A 13,048-nucleotide genomic window follows, 5' to 3' on the forward strand; every position below is an offset into this window, starting at 1 on the left:
TCTAATAATTTATTCCAAGGAAACTGATAGAGTTGGGCATTGACATATATATGAAACTGTCAAACAATGAAATATATATTGACATATATATGAAAGTGACAAAAAAAGTCACCCCTAGCAATAAAAACTTTAAAAATGATAATTTTTGAAATAATGGGTTTATCAGCCAAATTTAGACAGAACAACAGTTATATCTAGAATCGATTGTCTAACATAGATGAAATGTTACAATTAGTATTTAGGGGCATTATAATATTACTTTTAAATTTGTTGTTATTGCTGTGAAGGTGTAAAATAAGACATTTATTAGTTCTGCGTTGAGCCTCTACGAACATTATCACACAAAAGTGTTCATGCTAGGGAGTCAAAAACCAGTGGGTTTAGGAAAGCAAAGCAGCGTACATACATGAAGAATTGGGGTCAGCAAAGTGACCAGGACAGAACTTGGGTAGACAGCCAGGGGCCCAGAAGACACATGTCACACAAAAGTCAGGACAAAATAGATACAAAGAACATGCAGGGCATTGACAGGAAATGAGAAATGGGGGAAGTCAAGTGGAAGAATTAGCTCTTCGACCCATAAACAAGGGAAGGCATCACAACTGAGGCAATCTTCTGTCGCAGCCTCACTTGAACTTTAAGCTTCTTGAAAGCAAGGGCCATCTTTTGTTCCAATGCTTAGTAGAATGGCTGGAAATAATAGGTGTCCAAAAATAAAATTGAGGGAAAAGACTTTTTACCCTTTAACCTGGAGACAGCTTATTCTGGAGGCTTTCAGCCACTTACTCCAAAAAATAATTCCCAAACAAACCAAAATAAGTGGTAATTATATAGTTACATTTTGTTTGAAGGAAGAACAGAACTAAGTATGATACACATGAAGGTAGATATTTCGGACTGAAAAGAAGCATCTAAGTGAATATTTCTGTGCTGAGATGTCATTTTGCACAGTGTGCACTTGGTATGCACTTCTGTCTGTGTTTATTTTAAAAATTTTTTAATGTTTATTTATTTTTGAGAGACAGAGGGACAGAGTATGAGCAGGAGAGGGGCAGAGAGAGAGGGAGACACAGAATCTGAAGCAGGCTCCAGGCTTGGAGCTGTCAGCACAGAGCCCAATGTGGGGCTCGAACCCATGAACCGTGAGATCATGACCTGAGCTGAAGTAGGGCACTAAACTGTCTGAGCCAGCCAGGCGCTCCTGTGTGCATTTGTTTATATGTTCATCTCCCCTACAACGCGGTGTGAGCTTCTTGGCTGGGAACATTTGTTCATCTCTCAATTCTCAGCTCAAGGCTGTATTGATACCTCCAATTGTTTTTTATATTGATCTGAAGGTTTTTCTCTTTGGGACAACTACTCTTTTCCCACTCAGTCCCATGCCATATGCTCAGTTAACTTTACCTTTGACTCAAAGTATGAACTTGTGCCTCGGGACTGAACAACACGATCATTTCAGAAATGAACTTAGGATCCAAAGGTAGAGCTGGCCAGTAAAAATAAATCCTTGAGATGATTTCTGGAATTGTTAGATGAGAAGTATTCTTTTCTTTCGAACTCCAAACTTTAAGAATGATTTCAGCTATATTTGCTCAACATACAGAAATCGCATCTGAGAATGACATGAAGAGAAAAAAGAGTAAAATGGAAAGATGAAGGGGAGGCAGGAAGGGAGAGAGAGATAGACACACACACACACACACACACACACACACACACACACACAAACACACACATATACACACAGAGAGAGACATGTTGGATGATAGTATTGAACACCTAGATCATGCTGTGCCTGAAATCTATCCTGTTTTTTATACTTTAGTTCATTTGAATTAGGTATCTGTTGCCTCTACATGAGAAAATCTTCAAAAATTTACCAGTAGAAACTAAAAATAGGTATTGGGAAATTGGGGGACATTTCAGTATAAATTCTAAGTTAGGTGATATAATTAAATAAATGTTTAAAATTTCTTTGGGTATCATAATCACAATGTGGCTGTATAAAACAATGGCTTTAGGAAATACATGCTGAAATACTTAGGGGTAAAGCATCATAAAATCTGCAAATTTTACTTTTAAATGGATCAGCAAAATAAATTATATATTTATGCAAAGAAATAAGTGAGAAATGGTAAAATGTTAACAACTAGTGAGTCCAGGTGAAGGATAGATGTGTTCATTGACTATTCTGTTAACTATCAGTAGGCTTGAAATTTCTTGAAATAAAATCTGGGGGAAGCCCAAAATGCAACAATTGCTGAGTAGTGTGACTCTTCTATAGGTGCTCAGCAAAACCCATTCCTTTTCAACTTTTGCAAAATTTTATAAGCTTCTTTATTCGGTAGAAGTAATAGCATCTTATCTAAATCAACACTATAATGACTTTTTTTAAACCATGCTATCTGCACAGAGATCGAATTGTGTAATAGCTTCTATATTTGAAAAGTAAAAGTGAGTTAGATATTTGAGAAAACAGAAAGAATAAAATTGACAAGTCAGATACGCATGAATCAGCTATCCTACTCAGTACCAAACTTTCCTAATCATTTCGCTAATCATAACTATGAGACACATGTGAAAAAAGGAAGTTCGAGACTACCCACTGGTACGCTTCAGTGGTCTTTTATTGCCACAGTAGGACGTTCTCTGTTCAGATAAACATATTAGGCTTCTAAGTGTTATATGGGGCTGGATTTCACACATCAGAAGTTGTTTTATTCCTGAAGTATCTTCATTTTGTACTCGGATAGTTACATAGTTAACATGTCACATAGTAACACAGCTTGAATTTTTTTTTACATGTAGTATAGCTTGACTTTTTCCTGGAACTATGTCTTCTAAACTCTCATATTCAAAATTTAAGTAATCCTAGAGAAACCAGATACATCTCTTTAAAAACCTTTCATAGCTAAAGAGTCTCTGACAGTAACTATCATTAGTTGGTTCACTAAGAAGTCTGCCATTAGCAAGTTTACAAGGAGGTTTGATCCAATTACATTCTTTCTTTCCCTCACGTTGAGACAATGGACTGTACAGCTGTTGCTGGTCATGTTTTCTTCAGTAGCTCATCTTCTCCCATCTCCAAGATTCCATGTCAGTTGCACATACTGGATCTGTGTACCCATATCCTTGCTTTTGAGTTTGAATAAAAAACTAGGCCAAGGAAGCTAGATATTCCACAGTACTGGAAAAGAGAAGATAATCAACTGACAGGATAGAGAGTTGGAGAAAATGTGGGATCCGGGAACAGAAGTAGGCTGAGGATAGAGGCACTGTCACTGTAATATGGTTGACTATGATTGCATGTAGAATAGGCCATAATTTTACATACATATATAAATGACTGACACATACATATGTAGCGCATACACATGCCCACAATTAAACAAAGCAGTTAATACTTATTTTATTTGTTGCTTAATGTTTTATGTTGTTTGCAAACCAAAAAAAAAAAAAACCTCTCATTAAAATGTCAGTTTTGTGACTGCAGTTTTTCCTTGTATTTGCTGTAATATTTTATTTACATCTCAGTGGCGGAGTTTTAGTTTTACTAAATTTAATCTGTTTATTGGTTACTGTCATATGAAATCAATATGAATATACATATATACATGTATGTACAAATATATACATATATATACGTACATATGTATATATGTATAATAGGGATCACAGAACTTCCTACTTACATGTAGAAAGAAATGACTATTCAGCAAGATATATTAAAGATGTATTTTCCTTTTTCTAAATTTTAAAGTTTATTTATTTATTTTGAGAGACAGAGACAGAGAGAGAGGGAGAGAGAGAATCCCAAGCAGGCTCCTCCCTGGCAGAGCAGAGCCTGATGCAGGGCTTGAAATGACAAACCACGAGATCATGACCTGAACTGAAACCAAGAGTCAGACTTTTAACCGACTGAGTCACTCAAGTGCCCCGAAGGACATATTTCTCTAAAGTAACATTACATGCAAATCTGTGAATGCATTTATACACAGGCATAATTTTCTACAGCAGACTTTAAACTCCTTAATAATATACTTAAATTATATCCATTAACATATATTCAAATATTGAATGATTTGTGTGACTTTTTACTACTTTGTTACTTTAAAATAGAATAATTTCATGTTGTCTTTCATGCAGAAATCATTGCTACATATCTTTTATTTGGATTTGATTAGAAACCGAAATGTACTTGGATGGCATGTGGCATTCCCTTAGTATGACTACCTAAGAACAAAACCATTTATTTTGTCCCATTCTAAACATGAAACCTCAGGTGGGGTCCAAGGAGACCCTGGGTAACTTTGAGACCTGTGTCCAGTTTTCTGCCTAGATTTAGAGAAGGAAGTCATGGACATCTCCCTTCACCCACACTTGGATTTCATTGTAGGAGCACTGACAGCTGGGCAGGGGGCCTGAGAGACCTTCCCTCCCAAATCTCCACCCCGTGTGGCCCTGGCATGGAGAGGAGAGCGCTCAGAGAATTCTTATGTCTCACAGATCGAGGTGTGGAGCTTGGCCGGGAGTTGGACCAGCACACATGCAACCCTGAAGGGAACTCACAAAACAAGCGAGAACGCCAGATGCTTAGAGCTGGTCTCTGGAGAGGACATTAGTTCATGCAGATGCCTCAGCAGTAGGTGCAGGGGGGTGAGAAGCATGCACCCAAAGATGAGAAGTGAGCTGCACTTCATCAAATACAGCCAGAACAAACAAGCCCACTACTCAATTCCTAGGAACTGAAATCAGCCCAAGGAAAAAGGCACACAAAGCAGAAAGGATTGAGAAGGGACTATTTACCTTTAAAAGTCTGAATTATATATTCTGAATTGCCTGAAACAATACTCACTTGGGGTGAGGAAGTGCATTACATTGACTGGAATGTGCTGTCCACCATTTAGAGAGTGAAGGCTGAGTTAGAGATAAGATTTGAGCAATAAAGTGATAGTTCTTTCATTGTGCCCTTGAGTATAATGGACCCCTGTAAATTTTATGTCCTCTGAATGTCCATATTTCTACATTTTTGTTGCTGAAAGCACAAATGGGTTGTACATGGTGATGGTGTTGGGCACTCACAATTCATGGGTCTAACCAGTAAACATCTTTATTTTTCTTTCCTGTTGTCTTTTAAAAATGTCTTTAAAAAAATGATACTTCCTTTACCCTTGGTTAAAAACGCAGTCAGTCCTCTGCTTTTTGGCTTACCCTTATGATAAAAGGTCTCATAGTTGTATTAAGGAACAACACATTTTCCACTCAGTTGTTACACCCTGCCAGTTCTCATGGTAATCAAAACTCACACCCGACTGAAAATGAGATCTGTTCCTGTCTCTTTTGGGACATGCCACTCGCTAGCCTCCTGCAGGAGGAAAGACCAGTGTTATTCTTCCCCTTGTTCTTTCAAACCTCCTCATCCATTTAACTGCAGCCTATGGCCAGTAGAGTAGAGTTGAAGCAGCTGGGGGAGAAGGGAGTTATGGGTGACAGGTGAGTTGTCTCCTTATAGCATCGTGTGCAAGCTTTACACTTTCAGGGCCTGCCAGATACGTGAAACATACTCGGTCTGGTGAGAGCTATCCACTTGAGTTTTGCATAGTCTAGGAGGACATGCCATTTCCTATAACAGCACCTCTTCTCTGCTCACCTGCCAAATCAACTAGCCCCTCAGTGCATTCTTGTTCCTTCTCTCTCTAGATTTCCCAGATGGGAGGGGAACATAAGTATGTTGTGTCCCTTTTTCCCAGAAGAGATATAACAAGCTATTCCCTTCTCCTCATTAAGTGAAGTTCCACTCGACCCACTTTGTAACGCTGTGTCCTCAAGACACAATCCTCTCCAAAGAAATACTGGGAGAATAGCTTCTCTTTTTTAAGCGTCTTTTCTTTTCTTTTCCTTTTCCTTTTTTTCCCCACCTACCATGTGGATGAGGGTCAGTAATCAGTTTTGGGCTAACCTTCATCTTCAAGAAAACTAGGCTAGTCAATTGATAGTTTATACTCAATATTAATTGTATTTATGTCTCATCTAAAACTGAGTCCGAGCAAGTTCAATATTTATATGCTGAGTTCCTATTATTCTATTTATATCTACCTATTTATATATCTATCATCTACCTATCTACCTGTCACCATCTATCTGTTTGATTATAGTCTATATTGGTAATTCAAAATGATTTCACTTGTGTTAAAAAGGGAACTTCTTATTTCAGTACCCACATACTTCATCTTTAGATTCTTCTCTATATCTGACATTTAAATTCCTTTGCCACTTGTTTCTACCACTGATCCTCCTTGGAGCAAGTGGGTAGGTATATAAACTGTGTTCTAGGAATAAAATTCTGTCTTTCACAATATGGCAAAGCATGCAAATAAGTCTCAGAAATGAGTGTGGATAAGCTACACTGGGTTTTCTTCAATTTTCGTATTGTATATACCAGCTCACTGTAGGTGCCAACTTGCAGATACCCTAGTACATGAAAAGCAATTTATGTGTGAATGTGAGCTGTTGAGAATTAAAATGATGAGAAGTGGCTTAGGATGCAAAATGAGACTTTAGAAACATGAAAATAAAAACAAGAAGACTGCAGGAGAGTTATAGCTTCCAGATTTGTGATAAAATCTCAAAATTATACATTGCAATGAGCGATTACAAATGTACATAACTTACTTTCTGATACTGAGTAAAGGAAGTAAATAAAAACAGAAGGAAAGTGAAAAACAAGTCTCATAGAATTGAAGAACAGTGAGATGAACCAACTTCCCTGGTGCTTAAAAAACGAAGATGGGGGCGCCTGGGTGGCGCAGTCGGTTAAGCGTCCGACTTCAACCAGGTCACGATCTCACGGTCCGTGAGTTCGAGCCCCGCGTCGGGCTCTGGGCTGATGGCTCAGAGCCTGGAGCCTGTTTCCGATTCTGTGTCTCCCTCTCTCTGTGCCCCTCGCCCGTTCATGCTCTGTCTCTCTCTGTCCCAAAAATAAATAAACGTTGAAAAAAAAAATTAAAAAAAAATAAAAAATAAAAATAAAATAAAAAACGAAGATGGTTCATATCCCTGAATAGCAGTAGTCACTTGGACATACAGCAGGAACACAATTGCTTCATGTGCACCCCTTCTTGAATTGTATGCTTGTATGTTCTAAGGGACTTTTTAAAATAAACTATTTGTCCGCCTGCTGTTTTCAAATTATAATCATCCAGATAGAAAGTTCAAGAACTCTAACCTTTAAAAAATAACAAAACATATACATTTTTATTTCTTCATTTGTCTTTTAAACATAAATATAATTTTAAGGGCATCGTTTTAAAAAATGAATTTGTCCTTTTAATGTTTCCTTGGAAACCTCAATTCTGAAAATGATTTAATCCATTTTGTTTTCATATCTCAACTTCCATTGACTGTTAATGTCAACAAGGCTATTTCATGCATTTTTGTTACTTAGACCCACATGGCTTCATCCTGTACAGTGTTTTGCGCTATATATTTGTTGAAGGTATATTCTTTTTTATATGTTCTGTTTTTAGTCTCTGGCCTCATTACCTTATGTTACTCTAGAGTGAATATCACAGTCAACTACAGTCATTAGCTAATGATCCATTGTCTCTTCAGGGCAAGATTAGAAACACAGAGATGCTCATGCTGAGCAAGTGAGAACTGGAAGCCTAACACATTATGAAAATGAAATAAAGGGAAAAATCCAATTAGATACTCTTAGTAGGGGTCAAAAGAAGTAAGGGCTTTCATTGGCTCTAACTTATTCACAATGTCAATGTACCAGGGAAGAAAAGTATAACACATTCTAGTGAGGCAGATATTTATGAGAGTCACTGAACAATTACTACAAGTTGCCACTGAACGAAATGTAAATTATAAGCAGTGACTTAATTTCAAGTCAGCCTTTACCCTATAGTCCAACTATCTCTGTAATGCTCAACATAATAATTTTAGTATCAAAAAATGCTCAATAACAGCAACCATCTCTGCAGGTTTTGCCAGCATGTTCTGTTGGCAAAGATTAACAGATCCTGATATTTAGTGTTGAGTTTCTAGAATTAATCTGATAAAGTAAGAAGTCAAGATCACAATAGAATCTTTTCAGGAGTTCAAGCTGAATAGTTGATATTGAAGACTTTTTGTATTGCTGAATAATTGTACTTTTTCCTCATTATACATTTATAATCTTATTCACACCTATCTCAGGCCATGGTATAATTATTCTTTATAGCTTCAATTATACTGAACATAACACTGTATAATGTTGACATAGGGTCTTTAATTTTAAGTTGTTGACTTAGGCACACAGTCTCCAAAGTTGTTAGTATAAATTTCACCCCCACACCACCAATTATTTTAATAGATGTGATAATTTAAAACAAAACTAAGGAGAATGTTTGGTGACAACTTTTTATTATTTTATGTGGCATCGCTCATATTCTTTGTTTTTTAAGTTCAACTCACCTTCCAGAAGTTTTTTTTAACAGTTTTTTAATTATAATTTAAATGCTTTAAATTTCTTCTTTCTCTTTTTACCTATTGATCTCACCCTTTGCAATAAAAAGTCTAATTAAATGCTTATGTATCTCTCTTGCATCTACCTCCCAGAGTATTATCAATCATCCCATATGTCTTATCACAGTTTTGTAGCTCTAAAAAAGCATGTTGCATGTGGGCTTATGTGTCACAAGTAGTGTTTCTATATAGAGTCATCTGATACTTTAGCAAAATGTATTTGATTTCTAATATTAGAAACCATAAAAATTCAAAAGGTAGGAAAACAGCTATGAAATAGGAGAGTGACCAGAGAAAAAGACTGAAAACAGAGGAAGCAATGTCATAGAAGACCGGTCAGACTGAGATGTTAAATACAGAGGGAAAAGAAGTGTGTGCTCCAGGTCCCGGAGGAGGAAGGACAGATGTATCCATGGATTAGTTTAAGAGCTTATGCTTGGATGGAGGAGGAGCACTGAGATGATTAATCTTGTGTGCCAAATTGACTGCATCATGAAGTGCCCAAAATTTTGGTCAAACATTATTCTAAGTGTTTCTGTGAGGATATTTCTGGATGAAATTAGTACTTGAATTGGTAGATTGAGTAAAGCAGCCCAATGTAGGTGGGCCTTATCCAGACTGAAGGAGGCTTGAATAGAACGAGAGGTAGAGTAAGGGAGAATTTGCTTTCCTACCTCACTGTTTTAGAGCAGGGAGAGTAGTCTTCCACACTTGAATTGGAACCCACACCATCAGCTCTCTTGCTTCTCAGGCCTTTGGACTTAATGGGAATAATACCACAGGCTTTCCTGGGTTATAGGACCCAATTCCTTATTTTAGATAAATACTCCCACTGAGCAACCACTTCTAAGAATCAAAGGGCTGGATGATACCTTCCCATTTTTTCAAAACTAATGAATATAATGAGGTTGGCTGGTTGCTCCTAATGTCCCTGGACAACACAGTAAAAGAAAGGGATGAGGTTAGTGATTTGGATTTCTAGCTCAAGCACACATACATGATCTGAAAGCTTCCATGTGTGCCCCGAAGGAGACACATATCTCTTGTAGCTGAAGGGCTGAGATTGCTAAAAATTGAATGCAGAGTCTGATCCTGCAACTGGTTGAATTGCAAAGCACACTGAACTCCCAGCCTCATAAGTGACCTACTGTTTAAGTGAGGGCATTGATTAAGATAGAAGGGGATTCTGTAGGTTGGGATGGGCATGTATGGTTACACTCTGATGAAGCTAGTTACACTGAGCTCCTAAATTCTTTTTTACATTCTTTTATTATTATTTTTAAATTTTATTTATTTATTTTTTTAATATAATTTATTGTCACGTTGGCTAACATACAGTGCATACAGTGTGTGCTCTTGGTTTTGGGGGCAGATTCCCATGATTCATCACTTACATACAACACCCAGTGCTCATCCCAACAAGTGCCCTCCTCAATGCCGGTCACCCATTTTCCCCTCTCCCCCACCCCCAATAACCCCCAGTTTGTTCTCTGTATTTAAGAGTCTCTTATGGTTTGCCTCCCTCCCTCTCTATTTGTAACTATTTTTTCTCCTTCCCTTTCCCATGGTCTTCTGTTAAGTGTTTTAAGTTCCACATATGAGTGAAAACATATAATATCTGTCTTTCTCTGTCTGACCTATTTCACTTAGCATAACACCCTTAAATTCCATCCACGTTGCTGCAAATGTCTCCTTTTCCAGTGCAAGAGACCTCCCTGCCCCAAGTGAAAGTGGCTTCCCTACATCCATCTGGAGGATTAACTCTGCATTGCCTGAGGAAACTCTAATAGCTCACCCTGAGACAGTTGCCATGTAAGACAATACTGATGAGGTTCATGACCCACTTCCACTACCTCTTTTTCTTTCTAGACATTTAACTGGACATTCAGTTCCAGCAGGCCCCTAATAGTGAAGAACAAAGTGTGACCCATTAAGAGATATTCTACACTACTTGAGTATAAATAACGACTTGAGTTTTCTAATTTATACAAGTAGAAATCCAGAGAGCACGTGTGAGAATGGATACTAAGGGTAAGGGATAATGTTCAAAGAAACATAAAGTTGGATCAGATTGAATTTATTGATATCAGCTCATTAAACAGAGATTCTACATTTAATGTTGTAACTCAGCAGTTAGTAAGTGTTCTAATAGTTTATTTGGATGGTTGGCTGAAACATGGATCAAAAGTTAACCCACAGTGAGCCTAATGGTAATGGCAGACCTGCCCTGGTTTAATGTAGAGGAAGGGATTCAAAACTCTAGGAATTTCTAGGAATATTAGAATGTTAAAGTGGATTTGTCATTTAACACCTACTCATGCACCCTAGGAGGATACAGAAGACATGTTTCACCAATACGATGAGAAGTAAATTTGTGAGAGGAGCACCAGCATCCTTGGAGAGCTCTGTGATCACTCTTCTCTGTAGGTAGGACAGACCTTACAGTGGGAACTGTGGTAGCTGAATTGAGAAACCTAAATGCAGTGGAAGTCATTGGATCCTAGGATGGTAGGAACTGTTTGGTAGTATTCAACCACCAAAAGACAAGGGGTGTTTGGACAGAAGAGTAAAAGTAGCAATCAGAATAGTCTGGCTTGCATAGACTTACAGTGTTGGCTAGTTGATCATTGTGTTCCTAGAAGCAAAATAAATAGGGAAGCTGCTAGATTCTTATGTGATCTGCATAGTCTATTAAATTCTTATTTGATCTGTATAAACAGAAAGATTTTAGGTCAAGTGAGCAAAAGTCTAACCTGAGTCATAACAACAGGCAGTCACAGTCCCACAGTCATTTCCCAGGCTTAAGCTAGTTTACAAATCCAGAACCCCTTGATTGAAGGGGAGGTTCCCCAAAACTTATACTCTTAATCTTTCTTCCAGTCTTACCCAAAGGAATTCATGGTCTTTTACAAAAGTAACTCTTCATTAGGTAAAAGGGAATAATCAGAACTTTCAGGGATTACTGGACACTGGCTCTGAACTGACACTAATTTCCAAAGACATGTGTGACTGGGGCATACCAGTCAGAACAGATACTTATGGAGGTCAGAGGATCAATGGACTTTTAGTGCAAGTCCATCTCACAGTGGCACAGTGGGTCCCTGAAACATCCTTTGGCTATTTCCTCAGTTCCAGAATGCATAATCCACACATTGGCTTTTTGATATGTCAGGTGAGAGTTATTATGGTACAAAAAGCCAACTGGAAGCCAGTAGAACTTCCTTTATCTAGGGAAATAGTGAACCAAAAGGAATACCATATTCTTGGTAAGATTATAGAAATTAATGCCACCATCAGAAACTTGAAGGATTCAGGGGTGGTGATTCTCATCACATTCCCATTCAACTCGTTTACTTTACCTGTGCAGAAGATAGATGTATCTTAGAGAATGACAGTGGACTATCACACCCTTAAACAGATGGTTACTCCAATTCCAGATGCCGCACTAAATGTGGATTCATTGCTTGAGTAAATGAAAACACCCCCAGGTCCTGGTAGGAAGCTGTTGATGTGAAAAGATTTTTTTCTCTATCTGTGTTAATAAGGACAACCAGAAGCAGTTTGCTTTCAGTCAGCAAGGCTAACAATACACCTTCACTGTCCTATATCAACTATCTTGATATATCAATTCCTATATCAACTGTCTAGCTTTATATCATAACTTAGTACATAGGGATATTTATTGCCTTTTTCTTTGAGAAGATATCTCACTGGTCCATTACATTGATGATGTTATGTTGATTTTATGTAGCAGGCAAGAAGTAGCAACTTCTGTATACTTGTTGGTAAGACATTCGGAAGGTAGAAACAATCCAACAAAAATTCAGGGTCCTTCTACTTCACTAAAACTTACATGGGCGTAGTGATGTGTGTCATGTGGAGAGATCCCCTCTAAGGGAAAGGGTAAGTTGTTGTATATGATCCTCCTACAATCAAAGAAAGAGGCACAATATTTAGTGGTCTTCGTTGGATTTTGGAGACAGATAACATATTCCTCATTTGGGTATGTTACTCTGTCCTATTTACTAAGTGACCCAAAAACCTACTAATTTAGAGTGTGACCAGCATAGGAAAAGGCCCTGCAATAGGACCAGGCTGCTGTGTAACCTGCTCTTGTAGTTCCTATGGCACTTAAAGTGGCAGATAAGGATGCTATTTGGAGCCTTTGGTGGACTTCAATAGATAAACCATAGTGCAAGCTCTTAGAATTTTATAGCAAGGACCTCCTATCCTCTGTGAACACCTACTCTCATTTTGAGAAATAACTGTGGCTTTCTACTGCGCCTTAGTAGATACTGAACCAAGTTACTATGCAATCTGAGCTGCCCATCATGAATTAGGTATTATCAGACCCACCAAGCCATACAATGGGACATATACAACTGTACTCCATTGTCAAATGGAAGTGCTATATACATGAATGGGCTCCAGCAGGTCTTGAAGGTATATGAAGTTACATGAAGATGTGGCCCATATGCTCATGGTCTCCACTCCTGCTATAGTGCTCTCTCTCTCCTAACTTGCACCTGTGACTTCA

The sequence above is a fragment of the Herpailurus yagouaroundi genome, unplaced genomic scaffold, assembly GCF_014898765.1.
Source record: "Herpailurus yagouaroundi ecotype Mexico unplaced genomic scaffold, PumYag 197, whole genome shotgun sequence".
In the NCBI taxonomy this organism is placed as follows: domain Eukaryota; kingdom Metazoa; phylum Chordata; class Mammalia; order Carnivora; family Felidae; genus Herpailurus; species Herpailurus yagouaroundi.